The sequence below is a fragment of the Myotis yumanensis genome, unplaced genomic scaffold (genome assembly GCF_028538775.1).
Source record: "Myotis yumanensis isolate MYYU_CA2020_CCGP unplaced genomic scaffold, mMyoYum1.0.hap1 SCAF_17, whole genome shotgun sequence".
Lineage (NCBI taxonomy): Eukaryota > Metazoa > Chordata > Mammalia > Chiroptera > Vespertilionidae > Myotis > Myotis yumanensis.
The window spans coordinates 20,011,833-20,032,865 of NW_027223768.1; the positions used below are offsets into that span (position 1 = coordinate 20,011,833).

General features: G+C 39.6%; 1 pseudogene; it reads right to left on the reverse strand.

The window, feature by feature from the left end:
- Window positions 1-12,743: 12,743 nt before the first annotated feature.
- LOC138996152 (small ribosomal subunit protein eS4, X isoform-like) lies at window positions 12,744-19,885 on the reverse strand (annotated as a pseudogene).
- Window positions 19,886-21,033: the final 1,148 nt, after the last annotated feature.

Consider the following 21,033-nt stretch of genomic DNA (forward strand, 5'->3'; position numbering starts at 1 on the left):
CTCCCTATGATTAACTGGACAAATGACACTGTTTGAAGTTACAAAGGAGGGATTTCACAAGTAGATGATTTATTTATGTAGCAATCACAAATATAGACAGAATGAAAAATGATTATCCTGTCATGCGCCCCCTTTCATCAATCAGTAGTGGTACCCGGAAAACTAGGCTGAGAAGAGTTTTGAGCCTAATCTAGTCCCAGTGCTATATGGCTGATCAGAGGCAGCACATGGCATCTGCACTCGGCCCTGCCAGGGAGCCAGGAGACTGCACACGCGCATTCCGATTGTGTTTAACTATGGTTAGAACATTTGACATGTTAATGATAGTTCAAATTGCTAATTATGAGGAAATTGTGGTTACAGAATGGTAGAGTTAAGGCAATTCTCCCTCCTTCTCATCCTTGAAATAAAGAAAAGCAACATAAAATAGAATAGAGCCCTGGCCTTTTGGGGCTCAGTGGTTAGAATGTTGATCTGTGGACTAAGGGTTTCAGGTTTGATTCCAGGTCAAGGGCATGTACCTAGGTTGCAGGTTCGATCCTTGGCCCCAGTCAGGGAGAGGACCTTTGTGGGAGGCAACCAATTGATGTGTGTGTGTCTTTCTCCCCCTCCTGCTCTCCCTTCCTCTCTCTCTCTAAAAAAAAAATCAATGGAGAAGAATATTGCTATGATAGGGTGAAGCAATGAAAGTAAGTGACAGTCATTTCTGTGTCTGCTGATCATTAAGCTGAATTAGTAAATTATGTTATTATATAAATTATTGGTATATTAGAGGCCTGGTGCATGAAATTTGTGCATGGGGGTGGTGTCCCTCAGCCCAGCCTGCACTTTCTCCAATCTGGGACCCCTCAGATTGGAGGGGTCAGACCTAAACCAGCAGTTGGACATCCCTCTCACAATCCAGGACTGCTGGCTCCCAACCGCTTCCCTGCCTGCCTGATTGCCCCTAACCACTTCTGCCTGCCAGCCTGATTGTCCCCTAACCACTCCCCTGCCAGCCTGATCGACACCTAACTGCTCCCCTGCTGGCCCAATTGCCCCCAACTGCCCTCCCCTGCCGGCCTGGTCTCCACCAACTGCCCTCCCTTGCCAGCCTGGTCCCCCCCAACTGCCCTCCCCTGCAGGCCTGGTCCCCCCCAACTGCCTTCCCTCCCCTGAAGGCCCAGTCCCCCCCAACTGCCTTCCCCTGCCGGTCCGGTCACCTCCACTGCTCTCTCCTGCTGTCCAGGTTGCCCCCAACTGCCCTCCCCCCTGGCCTGGTCGCCTCTAACTGCCCTCCCCTGCCGGCCATCTTGTGGTGGCCATCTTGTGGCCACATGGGGGCAGCCATCTTGTGCTAGGGCGTGACGGTCAATTTGCATATTCCCTCTTTATTATCCTATATAATAAAACCCTAATATGCAAATGGACCAAATGGCAGAATGACCGGCAGAACGACCAGTCTCTATGACAAGCACTGCCTCCCCGAGAGGGAGGCGATTGGCAGAGACGATCTGGGGTGGGGCCGACCAGCGGGTGGCTCCAGGCCACCAGTCAAGGTGGGTGCCAGCAGGGGCCCCCCGATTGCCCTGCCCGCCAGTTGCCCCACAGATGGCCCTGATCGCTGGTCAGACCTAGGGACCCTACCCTATATATTGGGAACAGTCTCTTAGATTTAAAAATTAAAACCTGACAAGGCTACTCTAACACTGAAAAAACAGGATGATGCAGCAATGACATGCATGGACTCTGGCTTGCACATTTTGTGGTCAGCCCTGATTCTGACACTTATAACTGTGACAAAGTCAATTACTCAACTTCTCTCTGCTTCAGTTTTTCCACCCATAAGATGGGGAAAATGGTACTACTGTCTTAGAAGGATCATGTTATATACTGTTTTTTATAATCAGGGCAAAAAAATGTAGCTGCCATAAAACAGCAAGATGCCTTCACCTGTATGAAAAGTATGGTCACTGGTGCATGCAGCATCCCAGTTTGCTAGAGGGATGTCCAACTGCCAGTTTAGGCCCAACATCCCCTGAGGGGTCCTGGATTGCGAGAGGGCACAGGCCGGGCTGAGGGATCCCCTCTTCCCCCCTACTGTGCATGAATTTCATGCACCAGGCCTCTAGTATAGGATAATTAACATACCATAAAATTCATCCATTTAAAATGTACAATTCAGTGTGTTTTTAAATATTCACAGGGTTGTGCAATCATCACCACAATCTAATTTTAGACGCCTTTTGTTCCTTTCCCCCCCAAAAAACTTTATCTATCCATAGTCATTCCCTATCTCTTCCCTCTCCTGAGCCCTAGGCAACCAGTAATCTTTTTGTTTCTAAGGATTTGCATATTCTGTACATGTCATATGAATGGAATCATGCAATATGTAGCCTTTTGTGTCTGTCTTCTCACTTAACATAATATTTTGAAGATTCGTACATGTTGTAGCATGTATTAGTAACTCATTCTGAATAATATTCTATTGTATGGACTTACCACATTTTATTTCTCCATTCATCATTTGATGGATATCAGAGTTGTTTCTACTTTTTGGCTATTTTGAAAAATGCTGCTATGAACATTTGGATACAAGCTTTTTTGGGTGGACACTTGCTTTCATTTCTCTTGTGTATATACCTAGAAGTGGAGTTGCTAAGTCAATTGTAATATTTTGAGGAACTGCCAAACTGTTTTCCAAAGCAGCTGTACCATTTAACATTCCCACCAGCAATATATGAAGGTTCCAATTTCTCCACATCCTCACCAACATTTGCTATTGTCCACTGTTTTGAAGATAGACATTCTAATGGATATGATCTGGTATCTCATTGTGGTTTTGATTTGCCCCCTTCTAATAACTAATGATCTTGAATATATTTTCATTGGCCATTTGGGAAAATGTCTATTTAGATCCTTTCTCTATTTTTAATTGGGTTTTCTTTTTATTATTATTAAAAGAGTAGTAACTTTCTAAAATATAATATATTTTATACAAAGTAGGATATTTATGTGATTGTTATTTTGATGCTTTCAGGTCAGTTAAAAGAGGCATAGGTATTAAATTTTTATTAATATGAAGGTACAATAATTAACTAGTATTAACATTTAATTATAAATATGTTTAGCCCTAAATCTCTTATTAAAACTTAACTGTTAACATTTTCAATTTAACAGACTTTGAACCAAGGAGACTCAGATGGTCTAGATGTTTTCTGGCCTGGAATAGGGCCATTTAGCTATCATAGTCACTGCTCCCGAATGTTAATTGCCTTTATTTTCTGCTTTAGCATTAAGTAATGAAACAAACTCATCAAGGCCTAAAGTCTCTGACTCCCAAGAAAGGCCTTTAAAGGAATGACCTTCACCTTCCTGTGAGTCAGAAATCACTAGAGTAAAACATTAATTTATGTCAAATACTTGAAGTTGCTCATCAGCTATTTTCCATAGCAGTGCTACAGGTTTCAGCCTTTGTTTTCTAGAGGTAATCCAGAACAGAGATGACTATTTTCCTTGAACTGATAGTGAAGATGAAGGACATGGACATATCTGAGACATAGAGGAGGTAGTTATAACAAGATTTGGTGACTGATCAGAGAAGGGAAGGGTGAAGGAGAGAGTCAAGTAAAGGATTGATACAGGTTTATGAAATGGGTGACTAAATGGATCATGCTGCCTTCTTTAGCACAGGGAATAAGAGAATATAGGCTAGATATGAAGGAAGTGCCAAGTTTCTGTTTGGACACAATCCATTTGAATTGTCTGGGAAATTTATATGGTGATATTGAGTAGATAATTGTATATCTGGTACTGAACCTTAAGAGGTAGCTCTAAGCTACACTGAAAGTGTGAGCATGGGAGAGAATGATAGCACCAGGAAAGAACGTAGAGTGAGGATAAAAGAGTGCATAGTTCAGAACTCTGAGGACCATCAATATTTGAAAGGCAAAGAAAGGAAGAGTCTGCAAAGGTGGATAAATGACAAGCGATAGTCAAATATATAAAAAGAAAACCTAATTTCTGGGGGAAAAAAGAGATGTCATCTGCATAAAATGATTTGGAGTGGTCCAATAACAAGAACTAGAATGTGTGTATTAGATTAAACCAAAAGACGGTTTTAGGTACCTTTAATGAGAGTAGTTTCAGTGGTATGCTTACATAGCTAGTTAGCCGAAGACCTAGTTTATCTAAGTCTTTGAAGCCAAGTTTATCTAACTTCAAAAGCCACATTTATAGTGCCTGAGAGGTAGTATCTCTCAAATCCAGGCACTTGACTTTCAAATTTACTCAGCAAATGTCCTCAGATCTCCAACAGAGTTTTAATAAAAGTAGTATTATTTAATATTAAGACGAAAATAGTTTCTAAGCCAGTAGATGTCATTATGTCTGGAAATAGAATCTTTATTGATATATAAGGATGAGTAATGCTGCAGTTGGCTTTAGGATCCATATTATGGGGACATCTTAATGTTGAGTCCATTACACATGCATTTCTTTGTGTTATTTCAAGCACAAAGGTTCAAAGCAGATTCATATAACAATCTATTGCAGCAGGGAAAAGAATGGAGAATGATGGAGGAGTGTACTGCCAGAGATGATATTTGAGCAAAGACTTGAGTTCAGTGAGGAACAAAGCCATGGACATGTTCAGGGTAAGGCATTCCTGGCAGAAAGAACACAAGCACAAAGGCCCTAACGTGGAAAAGGATTTATCAAGTGGAAGGCAAAGGAAGGATGCTTAGAGTCTTCCGGCGTAATTCTACAGTGGAACTATTCAAAAGTCTCAAAGGATGCAATTCTAGCCTATCTTTTTATTCTTTTTCAATATAAAAAAAAACTATTTTGAAAAAGAAACCTGAACAGAAAAGGTTCAAGTAAAGCACAGTAATTTTTTCCTTTGAAACATTAGGGAGTCAGTTGTTGATGTGGTCCATTGTCCTCCATTTTTAATGTGAATTTTCTACAAATAAAAATTGGTCCCTGGGACAACATTTTGAGAAAATTATATGGGATTTTCTCAAAAATTTCATCATTGAATTTATTAAATATATCTAAAATAATGTTTAATTGTACTTGCAACAGACATGAGTAAAAATACAATAAATTAATATATTGATACAAAAATTGATAGGTAGTACAAAATATGTTATACCATTTTATAGGTACTCAATAATTATTTGTTCAACAAATGAATGAATGAACCAATGAAAAACATCTATGTATTTTATTTCATAGCATTTTAGTTCAGGCAGTTTAATCTAGATGCAATGTCCCTGATGTCCTAATAATAATAGCACAAGATTCATTATTATTTTTTAAAAAAATATTTTTTATTGGTTTCAGAGAGGAAAGGGGAGGGAGAGAGAGATAGAAATGATGAGAGGGAATCATTGATAGGCTGCCTCCTGCATGCCCCACACTGAGGATCGAGCCTGCAACCCGGGCATATGCCCTTGACTGGGACTGAACCCAGGACTCTTTAGTCCACAGGCTAACGATCTATCCACTGAGACAAACCAGCTCAGGCTATTTTTTTAGTTATTTTTATAACAAAACGTGAGAATGATGGTGTGTTGTCTTACTTTAATAATAATAATAAAACATTTTTTGTTTCTACAATTTTATTAGTTTACATAATCATTGGCATGAGCAAGAGAGTAAATGCTAAATACTATGTTGCTGAAGCTTGAAGTCCATGAATTTATTAAAAATCATACAGGCTTAAATTTAACTCATTAGCAACTCATTTGCCATTGACAAAGGTGTTATTTGAAGATATAGTTAAATGTTCTGCATATCCAAAGTATCTTAATTTTGCTTGTAGATGATTAAATATATTTATGTCATTTATATTCCATTTGCAGGTATAATTCAATTTTTTATTTTGTATTTTCTTTCCTAAAACAATTCAATAGTAATGAAATATTTGTAGTTCCTAATATGCAAATTAGAAGTTTTAGTTAAGGCTATATAATTGTTTAAGTGCTCTAAGTAATTGAATAGACTAGAAGTGCTGTATCTCATATGATCATCTCATTGATTATAACCTATATTTCATAAAGCAAACAGTTACTTTCATTCATTAACTTGGTTGGTAACGTGGGCATTTGGGTATTATTATTCTCAGTGAGAACTGTAATGACAGTTGTGACATTTCCTGTTGCTGAAATAGTAGAATTTAATTATTTAATAATATCTACAATTTTGAGTTTCTATTAGGCTCAAAGCAGGATTTTAAGTCATGCTCCCATAGAGCTGGCTTCTTGAAGAAATCTCTGTAATTTTGGTTGCTTCTATCAAGTTGATAACAATGTATGGTAGGATTCACCAATCTAGGCATGTCTAGGTGCCTCCTCTGGACATGCCTGGTTTAGGTGGAGTTCCTTTCTTGTAAAACTGTGTATCAATGTTGATACCATGGAGAGAAAGAAGAATGAACAAATATGATGTAAAACAACAAAAAATGATTAACTAGTAGTGGAGCTCTAATCTGTTCTTCACTGAGTATAGCTCCTCATATTGTCTAAAGGAGTTTTTGTGCTGACCATAGGTATAGTCCATTAAAAGATAAATTATTTCAAAGAAGTAATGATGTTTCTTTAAAACACCTCCAGTGCCTTCATGATCATTGTGACATTAGTTCAATGATGCCTCAAGGCAATACTCCATATTTGCTCATTTCCTTTCTTGCATGCCTGTTTGCAGCTGTTATGCCAAGAAGGGTATATCTAATGTCCCCTTAAAAATAACTGAGGAAAATCCATCATTATAGTATTTACCATGTTTCATAGTAATTTGATTTGTCTACAGCAAATGCATGAATTTTTTCTGGATGGTCTTAAATAGTTTTCTATTCTGCAATTGTGGAATGTCTTTTTCTAGTGACGATGCAGGTAGTATGTGTACTCATCTTGGTAACTCCATTTGGTACTGATCTAGATTAGTCTGCTACCTTTCTGGGGTTGTTGGCAGCAATGCATTCCCTTGGAATGGCATCACTTTTCTTGTTCTTGTGCAGTGCTTCTTGAATATTCTGCAACTTCAAGATATCTTTCACTAGAGTTTTATAGACATGCCGTGTACCCCTTAGGCATAGCAGTTAATAGTATGGGTTCTGGAGCCATAAATCCCCAGCTTTGAAACCTAGCTCGCCACTCAGTGCCTATACAATTTAGGGCAAGTTGCCTATTCTCTGTCAAAAACAGCAACAGTATCCTACCTTCTACTACCTGTTGTGAAGTTTAAATGACTAATATGTTAAAAGACTTTGAACAATTCCTGGCACATAGTAACTACTAAATAAATACTAGGTAATAAGTTCTAAATACTATTAAATAAATATCAAATGTTATTTGTATTGAGTACCCTGGTACCAAGCAAAATACTTTTCCAGCTCTAAGCACAGTGCAGTTGGGATTGAGGCTGCACAATGGATCCTTCCTTATCTCTTCCTCATGTTCCTAATTCACATTCCAACTTGTATAGGATGTTTTATTTTTTATTTATTTATTTATTTATTTTTTAAAATTATGTTTTATTGATTTTTTACAGAGAGGAAGGGGGAGAGAGAGAGAGAGAGTTAGAAACATCGATGAGAGAGAAACATCGACCAGCTGCCTCCTGCACATCTCCCACTGGGGATGTGCCCGCAACCCAGGTACATGCCCTTGACCGGAATCGAACCCGGGACCTTCCAGTCCGCAGGCCGACGCTCTATCCACTGAGCCAAACTGGTTTTGGCTGTATAGGATGTTTTAAATCAAGTTTAAAGGTCATCTTGTGAGTAAACCATGTCTGACTCTCACCAGCATCAGTGAAATGGATTAGGGTCAATCTCTCTATCTTGACCACGGGATAACTTTTGCATGTCTTCTAATCTTAGCAAGCCATCCTGAGGCCTGGAAGTAATACTTGGTGCAAGTAACTCCTAATAGTTGTCTGTGTAACCCTCCCGCCCATATCAGGCTTCTAATTCCAAGGGCTTGTAGAGGGGTGAGTAGTTTAAAATACAAAGACTTTAAAAGCAGGAAACAAGAATTCATTTATTATCACTACAAAATATCTAAACTTTGTGGTAAGTAACTGAATGATACTAATGTAATAGACTGTCTCTGGGAACAACAGTTCCTAATCTGTTTGGAGATGCAACAACTTTTGTTATGTTTTGTGTCAAGGAATTCTATTATCCCATGTTTATTTCAAAAATTTTAAGGTGAATCCAAATTAATTTAGTTTAAAGAATTTTATAATACCTTTTGGGGTATCACAACCTGGGTATCACATAATGGACTTTGGGACTCACTGGCCAGTTTGTAACTCCCTGTTCACACTTGTCAAAAAAACAAACGAAAAAGAGAAATAACTGTGCTAGCATCCACAGATTTCATTCGCTTCTAGACCCAGCGAGAGATATTACATAGCAACTTTAAATAAAAAGGACACACTTCCGAGGATGGAAGTAGAGAAAAAGAATGAGATTAAATATTGATACTTTTTTATAGTCAGAGAACTCATTGTCATTACAAGTCATGAGAATTCTTGTTTAGAGTTGTTACTGAACAGGCTGTTGGAGACTGAATGCCTGGAGGGAGAGGGAAGAAAATAGGGAATTGGTGGTTGAAAAATGAGTGGGGCTAGCATGACCGACCTTGTTTCTAAGACCCCTCAGTTCAGGGATGAACAAAAGCAGTTCTCTCTCTGCCTTCATAAATCTCAGCTGACCTGTTCAAGCCAAATTCTCCAACTGGAGCAGAGCAGAGGTCAGCCTGACATAAAGCGACAGACTGGAGGCCCCTGCAGATTTATGTAGGTTTGGGAAGATTCTGTTTTTTCTTCTTTCCTCCTCTTTTTTTCCAAACTCCCATCAGAATGCCATAGGGAGTACTGGCTATGTCCCAGGAGCCAGGCAGGAAACAACTGGCCTTAATATGACAAAAATTAAATCCAGGTTTATTAACTAGTGATCCGAATTTACATCCAAACGTTGCTACTCTGGTTGTGTCTGTGTGGGTTGAACACATGTAACTGATATATTTCTTCTGCTATTTCACAGCACTAACCAAATAATGGGTTCACTGTTCTTGTTGAATTTTTAGCTAAGGTGAATGGTACAGTAGTTCAATTTATTAATGTAATAAATACTTACTGTGATATTGTGTGTGTGTATGTGTGTGTGTGTGTGTGTGAACAGAAACCATCAAAGGCTGATCCCTTAAATATCTTCCAGTCTTGAAGGGAGCTGAAGCTTGTACATTGGCAACTCTGACATAAGCCTGAATGCTATAAAATTTCAACTGGACCATGAAGATGTAAAGAGGAAGGAGAGTACATGCAATGTAGATGGAGGAAGCTGTATATGACAAGGCACAGAGGCAATTAAGTCCATATGTTTATGGGAACTATGTCATTCATTCATTCGTCCCATAAATATTTGTAAAGTGCCTACTGTATGACAAACACTGTTTTAGACCCTAGAGATCCAGTGCTAAGCAAAGAAAAATCTTTTTTCGCACGATTCTTACATTCTGAGAGGTAAGGGGCAGACAGTAAACAAATCAATTAGATAATTTCAGATAGTGTAGGTTTTATGAAGAAAACAACACAGAGTAATATAGGGCATGAGTGGACAGGGAGGAGTTTACTTTGACTGCAGAATAAGGTCTATGATAGGATTGTGGAATTGAAAACTAGAAAGGTCTGTATTGGGGAGTCCATGAAAAATCTTAAATGTTAGGCCTGGAATGTTCATCCCTGAACTGAGGGGTCATTTCTAGAAAATACTAATTACTTTAATTCTTGACTTAGCGAGATCTGGTGCTCACTTTTCTGACCAATGATGTTTTCCAGACCATGTATAGGGGCACACTTGCATCCATGCTTGGCAGCTAAGTGGACCTGGTCATTCTGTTTTTGGGCACTATTACATCTTGAGTCATTTAACTTTATTCAGCTTTTAAGGACCCAGGAGGCTAATCTTGACAAGCTCATCCAGGAGATTTTTTTTAGTTGCTCATAGAATATTTTCAAATCACATTTAAGTTCGTTTATTATTTTTCCTGCGTTTCACTAACATTTCTTCTCATCGAAGTCTATCCACACAGGAATCTACAAAGTTTAACCATTTTCTGGAGTATTTTTTTTTTTTTTTGGTAAAAATGACAAAATAGAATTTTAAATAAATACATATGTAATCTCTTTACATCTATAACTAAAAAAGAAAAGTAAAAAATGGACCTAGCTCTAGTGGTATCATTTTTCGTGCCATACAAATAAAGAATATTTTTAGTTCCCAGGGAGAATTTTTAAAGAAAGTTTTAAGTATGTATGCTGTAGTGAAAACACTTGTTATCTGAATCAATAATATTTTTCTTGATAACCCCAAAAACTATTAATTAAACACTGTTAGCCTTGTTGTAGCTCTAAAGATCTACTAGTATACTTCTCTTACACTATCTTATCATTTATATAGCTTATAGGATAACTATCTGGAGTATATCTTATAAGAACATAGTTTTCACAAATTGCTGGGGGGTGGGAGTAGCTGGGGAGAGATCAATGGGGGAAAAGGAGACATATGTAATACTTTAAACAATAAAGAATTTAAATTAAAATAAATTGGTGAGTTTAAAAAACAACAAAAAGAAAAATAAAGTGAATAACAGCAGAGAAATAGGCAATATTGAGATCATTCCCTGATAAGGTATTAGGAGGGAAAGGTCTGAGAATGGAGGAGTGTGACTGGATTATGGATCATATTAAGAAAGAAAGAGAAAAACATGAAAAAATAAGAAAATGGGGTGGGAGAACATTGTTCTGGTGGCCAATAGCGACACACCACCCCATGAAATCAAGCCACAGTAACACACTTGTTAATTTTGCCAGTTTTACAGAAACTTCACTTATAGAATTTAACACTAAAGCATAATAGGGGGAAAAAGCTATCATGGTTTTTAATAAAATTATAGAGTACACTTTTAAAAAGGAATAAACAAGGTTAATTTTAAGGTTGCAAGGGTAGATTGAATGCAACCTCCAAATTACTGTGCTGAGTTATTACCCTTCTTAATTTCTTTCAGAATATTTTTTTTAAAGACTTTGTGGATGGTGAGAGATGTAGCACAGCAGAGTTTACAGTGATCAAAGCCTAGGGACTGTTTGCCAGGGAAGCAGTAAAGAGACAGATAAAAAGAGAAGACAGGAATCGTATATATAATAGTCAGCTTGCTGCCACAACAAAATATTGTGGACTGGGTGGTTTAAACAACAGAAATTTATTTTCTCATAGTTCTGGAGGCCAGAAGTCCAAGATCAGGGTTCAAGATGATTTGGTTTCTGGTGAGAGTTCTCTTCCTGGCTGCCTTCTTATAATGTCCTCACATGGCCTCTCCTTGGTGCATGTGCAGGGAGGGAGGGAGAGGAGAAGGGGGAGAGAAACAGAGTGTGCCAGCTCTCTTGTGTCTCTTCTTGTAAGAACACTAATCCTATTGGATCAGGGAATCAACCTTATGACCTCCTTTAACCTTAATTACTTCATTAGGGGCCCCCTTCTCCAAATACCGCCATACTGGGAATTAGGGTTTCAATATATGAATTGTAGGGGCCACAAACATTTAGTTCATAAAATATTTAAAAAAAGGAAAAAAATTTCTAACTGAAGCAGAAATTAGTAAAGTTTTACTACAACTGAACAGTAAATTCTTGAGCTTCCTGGCACAGAAGGCAAAAAGAGAAATATAATAGGTAGTGTGAATGTAAGTCAGTGGTAATCTCTTGGACATCTTAAGCCTTATTTTCTCTTACTGTGTGTTTCTGTTAAGGTAGTTTCAGACATTGACCAGTAAGGATGGGGGTCAGGGAGGGATGGATTTTGGGGGCTAGAAAGTCTGTTGTACTTCATCCCACATTCCGTAGATTTTTTTTTTCCTACACAGATGGTTGACTTCAAATATTGCTTTGACTTCTTGATGCCTGGGTGGAAGATTCCAGGAAGTACATGTTCTGGACTGGATCTGTGTTTATTACCACTAGAATGAAAGATTGGGCTCTTTGAACTGTCAATGCATATACAGGTTTTTTATTTGTTTGTTTGTTTGTTTTTTAAAGTGGAAAAGTCACAGATCCTGCAAGCAGATTGTTTCAAATCTAAGGGGGAATTATAAACCCTATTGCTGGTTCAAGTTAATAACATACTTTTTAACAAAAGTGCTAAGGATCACTTATGTGAATGCTTTTGTATATTGTATAAATTTAAGATGATTTTATCCTGAAAATTACCAATATCTATGGGATAATTTAAGGTGGCTTATTGGTCACAAACTATATTTGGCATTTTTGCGTTAGTTGCTCTGGGTTGGTCAATATAATGTATATAGTGGAAAGGGTCAGAACATTATTTGAATGATGACTGCATAAATAATTAATATTTAGTTCTTAAATTACTTGTGCCATTTTCAATTTTTTAAATCCTCACCTGAGGAAATGTTTATTGATTTTTAGAAAGAGAGGAAGGGAGAGAGAGAGAGAGAGAGAAGAGAGATCAATTGGTTGCCTCCTGTATGCACCCAAACTCGGGGTTAACCTGCAAAATCTAGGTTTGTGCCCTGACTGGGAATCAAACCTGCTACCTTTTGGTTCAGGGGATGATGCTCCAACAAACTGAGCCACCCAGCAGCCAGGGCTTGTTTCTTTAAAAATTTAAATTATGCCATATTGTCTTTAATTAAGTATAAAGACCCTAACAATCATGTCACCTAGAGATCATTTCACCCGCCGCTTTGTTTGGCTGTCAGTCTCTTGTCTCTCCTTCAGCTGTGGTGAGCTGGATCCCTTTTCCTCTGGGAAGAGAAATCAGTGGTTCGTTGCCTTTGCCAATAACAAAGATGTTGTCTTTTGTGTGAACTCATTGAAAGAACCAGGATGTCTCTCTCTGTTGGTGATCACACCAATTCTTTCCAGGTTAGTACCTCAGGTAACCACATACAGGTTCCCTGTGAAATCAGTAACCTTAACATTTTTAAAATCTGAATGGCGTCATTCACCTTGCTGAGGGGATCAGGGTAGCAGTTGGTGTGAGCATCACAGGTTGCCAGATGAGGGATTCCCCTTGTGTCTTTAAAGATCCTTCTCACTTTGCACAACGTGTACTTGGCCTCATCAGGTGTAATACGATGGAAAGCAAAGCAATCTTTGGTGTTATAGAACAGACTGAAATTCTCTTCTGTCTTGTCAATGCTGAGATATCTGTTAGACCAACCGGGTAGGCTATATCATTTGCACCCTGCCATCAACCTTCATGAACAGCTGCAGACAGATCTTTACCTCATCTCCTGTCAGAGCATATATAACTCTGTTTAGAAAACAATGAAAGGGAGACATTCTCTTAGATTGTGGGGACTGGTAGGTGGACGAGACGCAAACACACTGGTCAGTTTAATCAGCTTCCAATACTTTGGAGCTGCTACACACTTCAAATGTTTGTTGGGACTGGGAGCCACAGCTGCACTAGCCACAAAAAGAAAATTTTTGCCCTAGCCAGTTTGGCTCAGTGAATAGAGCATCGGCCTGCGGACTGAAGGGTCCCCGGTTCGATTCTGGTCAAGGGCACATGCCTGGGTTGCAGGCTCGATCCCCAGTCGGGGGGTGTGTAGGAGGCAGCCAACCAATGATTTTCTCTCATCATTGATGTTTCTCTTTCTCTCCTCTCTTCCTCTCTGAAATCAGTAAAATATATTTTTTTAAAAAGAGAATTTTCAATTCTTTTCAGCTTGTTTAAACTTTGTGTTCTTAAATCTACTTTGCTTCCTCAAAATGGTAGAAAGGGAAAAAAACAATTCCCAAGGTCCTTTCCAAATGGCAAATTCAAGATCAGTGTATAAAAGTAAAACTGATAAAACAAGTACAATGTAAACATACACATTTTATTCCTTCATTCATCCTTTTGCTTGTTTATAATTTGACCAATTTTTAAAAAAATATATATATATATATTTATTGATTTCAGAGAGAAAGGGAGAGGGAGAGAAACATCAGTGATCAGAGACAATCATTGATTGGCTGCCTACTACATGCCCCCCACTGGGGATCGAGCTTGCAACCCAGGCATGTGCCCTTGACTGGAATCGAACCTGGGACCTTTCAATCCGCAGGCCCACACTCTATCCACTGAGCCAAATCAGCTAGGGCTGACCAATTTTTATTGAGTACCTTGTACATACCAGAGTATTGTTAGGCTCCAGATAAAATCTGGTCTCTTGGAACTTCCATTAAAATGCAGGGCTGTGTGATTCGACTGCCACCGTGCAGATATGCACAAGGTTACTGGGACACTTGTGGGGGGTCATCTTTTCTAGATGAGAAACTTTGGATTGGTTTCTGGAAAAAGTGGTCCAGGAGCTGAAATATGAATAGGAGCAAGTTATAGAAAGGGCAGGGAATTCCAGAGATGACATTATATGCATGGGAACAGCTGGTTCTAAGGCAAAGCAGCGCAAATAAGTGATGACTTATAGCACGACACGTGGCACAGTGGAACACAGAGTGACAGTGTGAGGCAAGAGGGAAGGCTCTGATAGAACTTTGCATGTTATACTAATTTGGCACCTTCTCCTAAAAGCTTTCCTGGAATCTTTGAAGGATTTTAACCATTGGGGGAATCAGATCTGTTTTTTGAATGGCAGTACCATTAGGAAGGAGTATGGCAAATGACTTGAGGGTGGGGTGCAAAAATCCCCGTCTGGGATCCAGTTAGAAACTGTTGCAGTAATCCAGGCAAGAAGTGATGAAGTCCTGAACTAGACAGTTAACTATTTCCCAAAGACATAAAAACAAATCTCTTACACAATATTGGGCCAGATGCTTTAAACAGTTATTTAGAGGAAAGCAGATAATATCTGCTTGCAGTCAGAGCTAATTAATTTCTTTCTTTCTCATTAAAAAACCTCCACAAACCTGTCAATGCAATTTCGAAACTATATGATTTTTAGAACTCTCTAAGAAAGAACAACAAATAAGCAGATATAAATCATCCATGCTTACAAATAGTCTACTTTTCAGGCAATCCTCTGCAGATTAATCAGAACCAAACTCATACGGTTTAATCATAACATGTTCTGTTATCTGCCAACGTATTTTCAAGTCTATGCAGGTATGACCATATGCCACGATGGACAAATGAACTGGGAAGATCAAAGCTATTTGATCTGGTCCTGTGATTTATAATTTCCAAATCAACATGAAGAGAAAATAGCAGGCATCAAACATTCATCTATGCTTGTACCAGGTCATACACTGTAATTCTATCCAAGTGCAAGTTTCCATGGTAAACAGGGCAAGACTTGCCAACACTTCACAGGTTTCCAAAAAGCGGCTATGTCCCTCTTGGGAGGACTTTGTAACTGGAAAAGAAAATCTTCACAGATGAAATGTCCAGCAAAATAAAGTCACAGACTGTGTTTCTACAGCAGGCCTCTGGCCAGATGTCTCATCAACAAGTATGGCGCTGGCAGTGACCCGTCCTATGGTAGAGGTGGTAGAATGCTCCCGCCAAATCTTATTTTCATTTGCTCACAGCTTCCTAGAAAAAAAAAATCTTATTTGAGTTGAAATTTTCCACGTTTCATCCTAGTCCAAAGGTGACTTAAAATTTTTTTTAAAAAATTGAATTGAAGTAAATTGAAATTTGTAAAGTTTATAGTCATTTGGGGAGCTTTGTGTACACAAAAATCTCACTGGGTAACACCAAAAAAATTACATTTTCCTTTTCCTTGTGACTTTGGAAGACTAACTCCTTTTGGCTGTTTCTTTCAAAAGGATTTAACCCTAAGTTACAGGGACAGAAAACCAACTTTTTTTTTCCTTCAATTTACTTAAACAGATTTTTGTCCATGAAGAACTAATAAGACTTTACATATTAAATCCACTAATAATTTTTTTAAAATTTAAAATATTCTTGCATATATCTGACAGAAAAAAATATTTTAAAATAATTAGTTTAATTCAATTAAATCCAACAAATCTAACTACCAGGTAGTAAGGTGCTAAGTGAATGCTCAGTGTTTGAGGTGTATAAAGCTGTATAAAGCAGTTCCTATCTTCAAGGAATATATTATTTGGTAGTGAAGATGAGAGCAATAAAATGGAAATAATGTAAGTCAGAATACAATAAGTGTTACAGCAGAGGTATAAGCAAAGTCATGTGGGACCACAGAATTGGGAGAAATTAATGTTGACTGGAGGCTAAGAATAGTTTATCCTGGCTTTTGAAAGTCAGAGAGTGTCAAAGATCAGTGGGTTGGGAAGGACATCTCAGACAAGGGTCTAGTGTGAGCACAGACTCTGATGTTAGAAATAGGACTAATCAGGGCTGTGGCCAGGTAACTCAGTTGCTTAGAGCATTGAGTCTATGCAGCAAGGTTGTGGGTTTCATCCCCAGGCAGGGCACATATAAGAAGCAATCAATGAATACATAAATAAATGGAACCACAAATCAATTTCTCTCTCTCCCCCCTCCCATTCCTTTCTCTCTCTAAAATCAACAAATACATGTTTAAAAAAAGAAATAAGACCAGTCAGAGTGCTTGGAGTGTTGTATATGACAGAAGAAGGAGAAAATAAAGTTAGGAAAAGTTGAAAAGTTAGTCTTAGAGTTTCTCAATGGATATCCTATCGGTATGTTGGGGTGGATGGTTCTTTGGTGTCTTAGGGAGTGTGTATCCCTGGACCTAGCCTTCTAAAAGCCACTATTGCTCTGTTGTTTTGATCCTTGAGAAGAACTCCCCCAACTTTTCCAAACACCCCCTAGGTGTCACCTTTGTAGAAAATGCCTGAGGGAGCCTTGGATACTGAGTTTGGGGGCAGTCCTTTATTCTGTAGGTGATGAGGTCTGGCTGCTGACCAGACCAAGGGCATGATCTGAGTTGGGGTGCAGGACAATAATTTCTGGAGATGGAATCAAAGGAGAGAAAAATTGAGAAGTAGGCTAAGCAATTCAGTCTATTGCAATAGCAGGCAAGAGTCAATGTGGACTTGAACTGAACAATTTCATCACTGTCATGTCTGAAAACGTTAACAGACTTTTTTTTAAAGTTATTCCTTGTGTCTCTGAAACTCCATAGTACTGCATTGCAGAACTCTTTGTGCTGTAGCTGCTTTCCTGTTTTTTTTTTTTCTTTCCTCAAATTAATATCATATGGTAAATTCAGTATTACAAAAACAGGATTTTTAGAGGGTGATCATAATATCCTTTCTAATTATAGAATAAACACGTGGGGGATGGAAAGCTCTATTTAAAAAACAAAACAAAACGAATGATGTTTCTCTGTTTCATTTAGATAGTGTTTGGGTTCCATCACTTCTTGACTGTTTTTTTTTTTTCTTTTTTCTTTTTATAAAAAAAAAGCTCTGTTGACAGTAGATTGAATAGTTTTGAATCCCAGATGTCAGTGTGGTGGAAACTCAAAGTGAATAGACAGATGGAGTTTGTCAGAAGCACCAGTCATTGCCAACACAGAAGATGGTGCCCAGGGCAAGATAGGCACGGAGGTAGCATGGCCCCTGTGATGCCTCCACATGGTGGTGAAGGGCAGAGAGTGGCCCTCAGCACCATTCTGTAGGTATCAAGGGTGTCCTGACTCCCAGTCAGCTATGATCGCACCTCGTCATGTGTCCCTCTTTCCCAGCTGCTGCAATATTGTTGCCTTCTGGTTTTCCAGAGGAACTTTGGAAGGGACTATACTGACAGATCAACCACAGATATGTTATGCTTAAATTTTCCCTAAAAAAAAAAACCCTCTTCAGGAAACTTTCAGGTGGTTTTTCATTTGAAACAAAATGGGATTTCAAGAACATTAAGCAGCTGAAAACTTGTACCACATCGATGCAGAGGCCCAAGAACTTGAGATCACAAATTTGAATCAGATCCTATTCATTAGTGAGACTCTCATTCTCCAAACCTCATCCTTTTAGCTCTATTTCTATGAGAGGTTTCTAAAACTGGCTTGGGCCTCCACTCAGATTTTCTGAGGTTATATTCCTTCAAGTTTTCTGGTGCAAAATTGTTAATTTTGCTCTTCATTGAGGAATTTACTGAAAAAATAATGATAACAATGTTTTCCATTTTCCTGGTACTGTATACCTGTTATAAAGCATTTTCATATATATATATATATATATATATATATATATATATATGCTCATTAAATCCTCTGAAGCTCAGAAGATTAGGGGACTTATACAAGGTCACAGAATGGAAAATCCAGAACTCAAGTCCAGGTCTTTTGATTCCAAGCACATGCTATTCCCTCTAAAGTTTGCTGTTCAATGATCAGCACTTTGGTCCTCTGAACTGACAGTGAAGAGGGCCAGAAGCGTCTGTGCAGTAAGATCTCCCAGTTCTGACCTAGGGTCTGCTGCTTTGAATAACGAGGATCCGTTCCATGGGCAATTTCTAGCACTGTCATTTAGAAATTGCTATTGATGGCACCAGCTTTTGTGGGTCATGGTCCTCAATGGCAGGAGAAGCCAGTGGCCACAGCTCCTGTTGACCAGTCCTCTCTATATAGCTACATGCCGTGACTCCCAGCAGCATTTGCTGCTGACCATGGTAACTCCCAGTTGTTCCTGTCAACAGTTCTCAAAAGGCCCTCTGGGTGATTCCAGAGTCTCCTGCTTCCTGGAAGAGTTCCGTGGCAAGCAGACAGCACAACCTCAGCCCCACCTCTAAGTGCAGAGCACAGTTCTGTACTCCTCAGCTCATCAGAGGACTTCTTCAAAATTGACCCCCTATGTGACATAGGGGAAGCAAGACTCTAAGGGCTTATAACTTCACACTGCTAGGTTCATGAGAACTATCTTTCTCTTGCTGCTTTAAAGATTCTCTCTTTGTGTTTAACTTTTGATATTTTAATTATGATGTGTCTTGGTGTGGTCCTCTTTGGATTCTTTTTGTTTGGGACTCTCTGTTCTTCCTGTACTTATATGTCTTTTTCCTTTACCAGGTTAGGGAAGTTTTCAGTCTTTATTTCTTCAAATAGGTTTTTAGTCCCTTGCTTGCTCTTTTCTCCTTCTGGTACCCTATGATGTGAATCTTGCCCCTTAAAATGTCCTCATTTTTTAAATTATTTTTTCTTTTTGCTGCTCTGATTGGGTGTTTGCTACTACCTTGCCTTCCAAATAGCTGATTTGATTGTCTAATTTGCTATTGATTCCTTTTAGTGTATTCCTCATTTCAGTTACTGAATTCTTCATTTCTGACTGGTTCATTTTATGGTTCCTATGTCTTTTTTTATGTTTCCTATCTCTTTGTTGATGTTCTCACTAAGCTCCTTGAGCATCCTTATAACCAGTGTTTTGAACTCTGTAGATTGCTTGTCTCTATTTCAGAATGGAAATCCAGAACTCAAGATGCTTGCCTCCATTTCATTTAGTTATTGATTTCAGAGAGGAAGGGAGAAGGAGAGAGAGATAGAAACATCAATGATGAGAGAGAATCATTGATCGGCTGCCTCCTGCATGTCCCACATTGGGGATCGAGCCTGCAACCCGGGCATGTGCCCTTGACTGGAATCAAACCTGGGACCCTGCAGTCCCCAGGCCGACGCTCTATCCATTGAGCCAAACCGGCTAGGGCTCATTTAGTTCTTTATCTGGAGATTTCTCCAGTTTTTTCATTTGGGACATGTTGCTTTGTCTCATCATTTTGGCTGCCTCTCTGTGTTTGTTTCTCTGTATTAGATAGACCTGTTACATCTCCCAGCCTTTGCAGAATGGCCTTATGTAGTAGGTGTCCTGTGTGGTGTGGCGCAGTGGCATGGTCTCCTTGATCCCCTGAACTGAGTGCTTCAGGAGTATCTTTTGTGTGGGTGTTTGTGTCCTCCTGTTGTAGTTGAGCCTTGATTGCTGTTGGCATATCGGTGGGTGGGACTGACCCTCCGGCTGGCTGGCTGGCTGTGAGGATTGGCCACGACCCCGTGGAACCAGATTCACCCCACCCAGCAGGGTCTGGTGCCTGCCAGGATCTCCCTTTGGGTGTGTTACTTATGAAGCTAATTGGGTGGTGATTGGTTGTGGTATGAAATCAGCCTCCAGATGTATTGGTTCTGGAGCCTCTTGAGAGGGAGTTGGTGCAGGTCAATGTCAGCTGCTGCCTGTGATAGGCCTGGATCTACCTGTTAAGTGACCTGGTGTTGGTGGCTGCCTATGCTGGGTCTGGATGTGTGTGGGAGGAGCCATGCTGAGAGCCAAGGCTATCTGCCATCAGTATCAGGCCTGGGGCTGGTCAGTAAAGGCCCAAGGCATCCCGGAGACCTGCTACCGCCTGCAGGTAAGTGTCAGTACTGACAGCCTTGGGAGGTATGCAAGTTGGGGGAGGCATGGTCTCAGGGAGTCAACAGGGTGGAGCTGTGGATCTTACCAGGCTAACGCAAATTCAGATTTGGTCATTTGTGGGGAGGGCTTAACATAGGGACCATGGTGGTCATCCCTTCAGCCTTCCCCCTGAAGCCATACAACTTCATTTCTCCCTGTGTGCCTCTGGCATCCTCTGAGCTTGATGGAATTTCTCAAGATTTTTAAAAAGAAAAACTGCAATGCAGGCTCAGGATGGTTATTCCTGAAAGAGCCTCAAACTCTGCTTGAGTTGGCTAGGGGAGGGTCTCAAGAAGTCATCAGCGTGAAGCTAGTGGAATTCACCAGGCTACTGCAGATTCAAATTTGGTTGGGTGTGGGGAGAGCTCAACACAGGGAAAGAATGCACCTGTTGGCAGCATGAGAGGAAGGCTCAACACGGACAATGGTGGCAGTCCCTCTAGCTCTTGCTCCAAAGCACACAATTCAATTTCTCCCTGTATGTCACTGGGCCCCTTCCCCCCTCCCCCCTCCACCCCTGCCCCCAGCTACTATCCCTTTGCCAGAGTCCAAGGTGAGTGCCTGTGAATGAGTTTGTATGCTAGCCCTTTAAGAGGATGCCTGATTTTCCAGCAGCCTTTCATCTCACCAGAATGGTCAGGAATCCCTGCTGATTTTTACAGCCAGATGTTATGTGAGAGCCCAGCATGG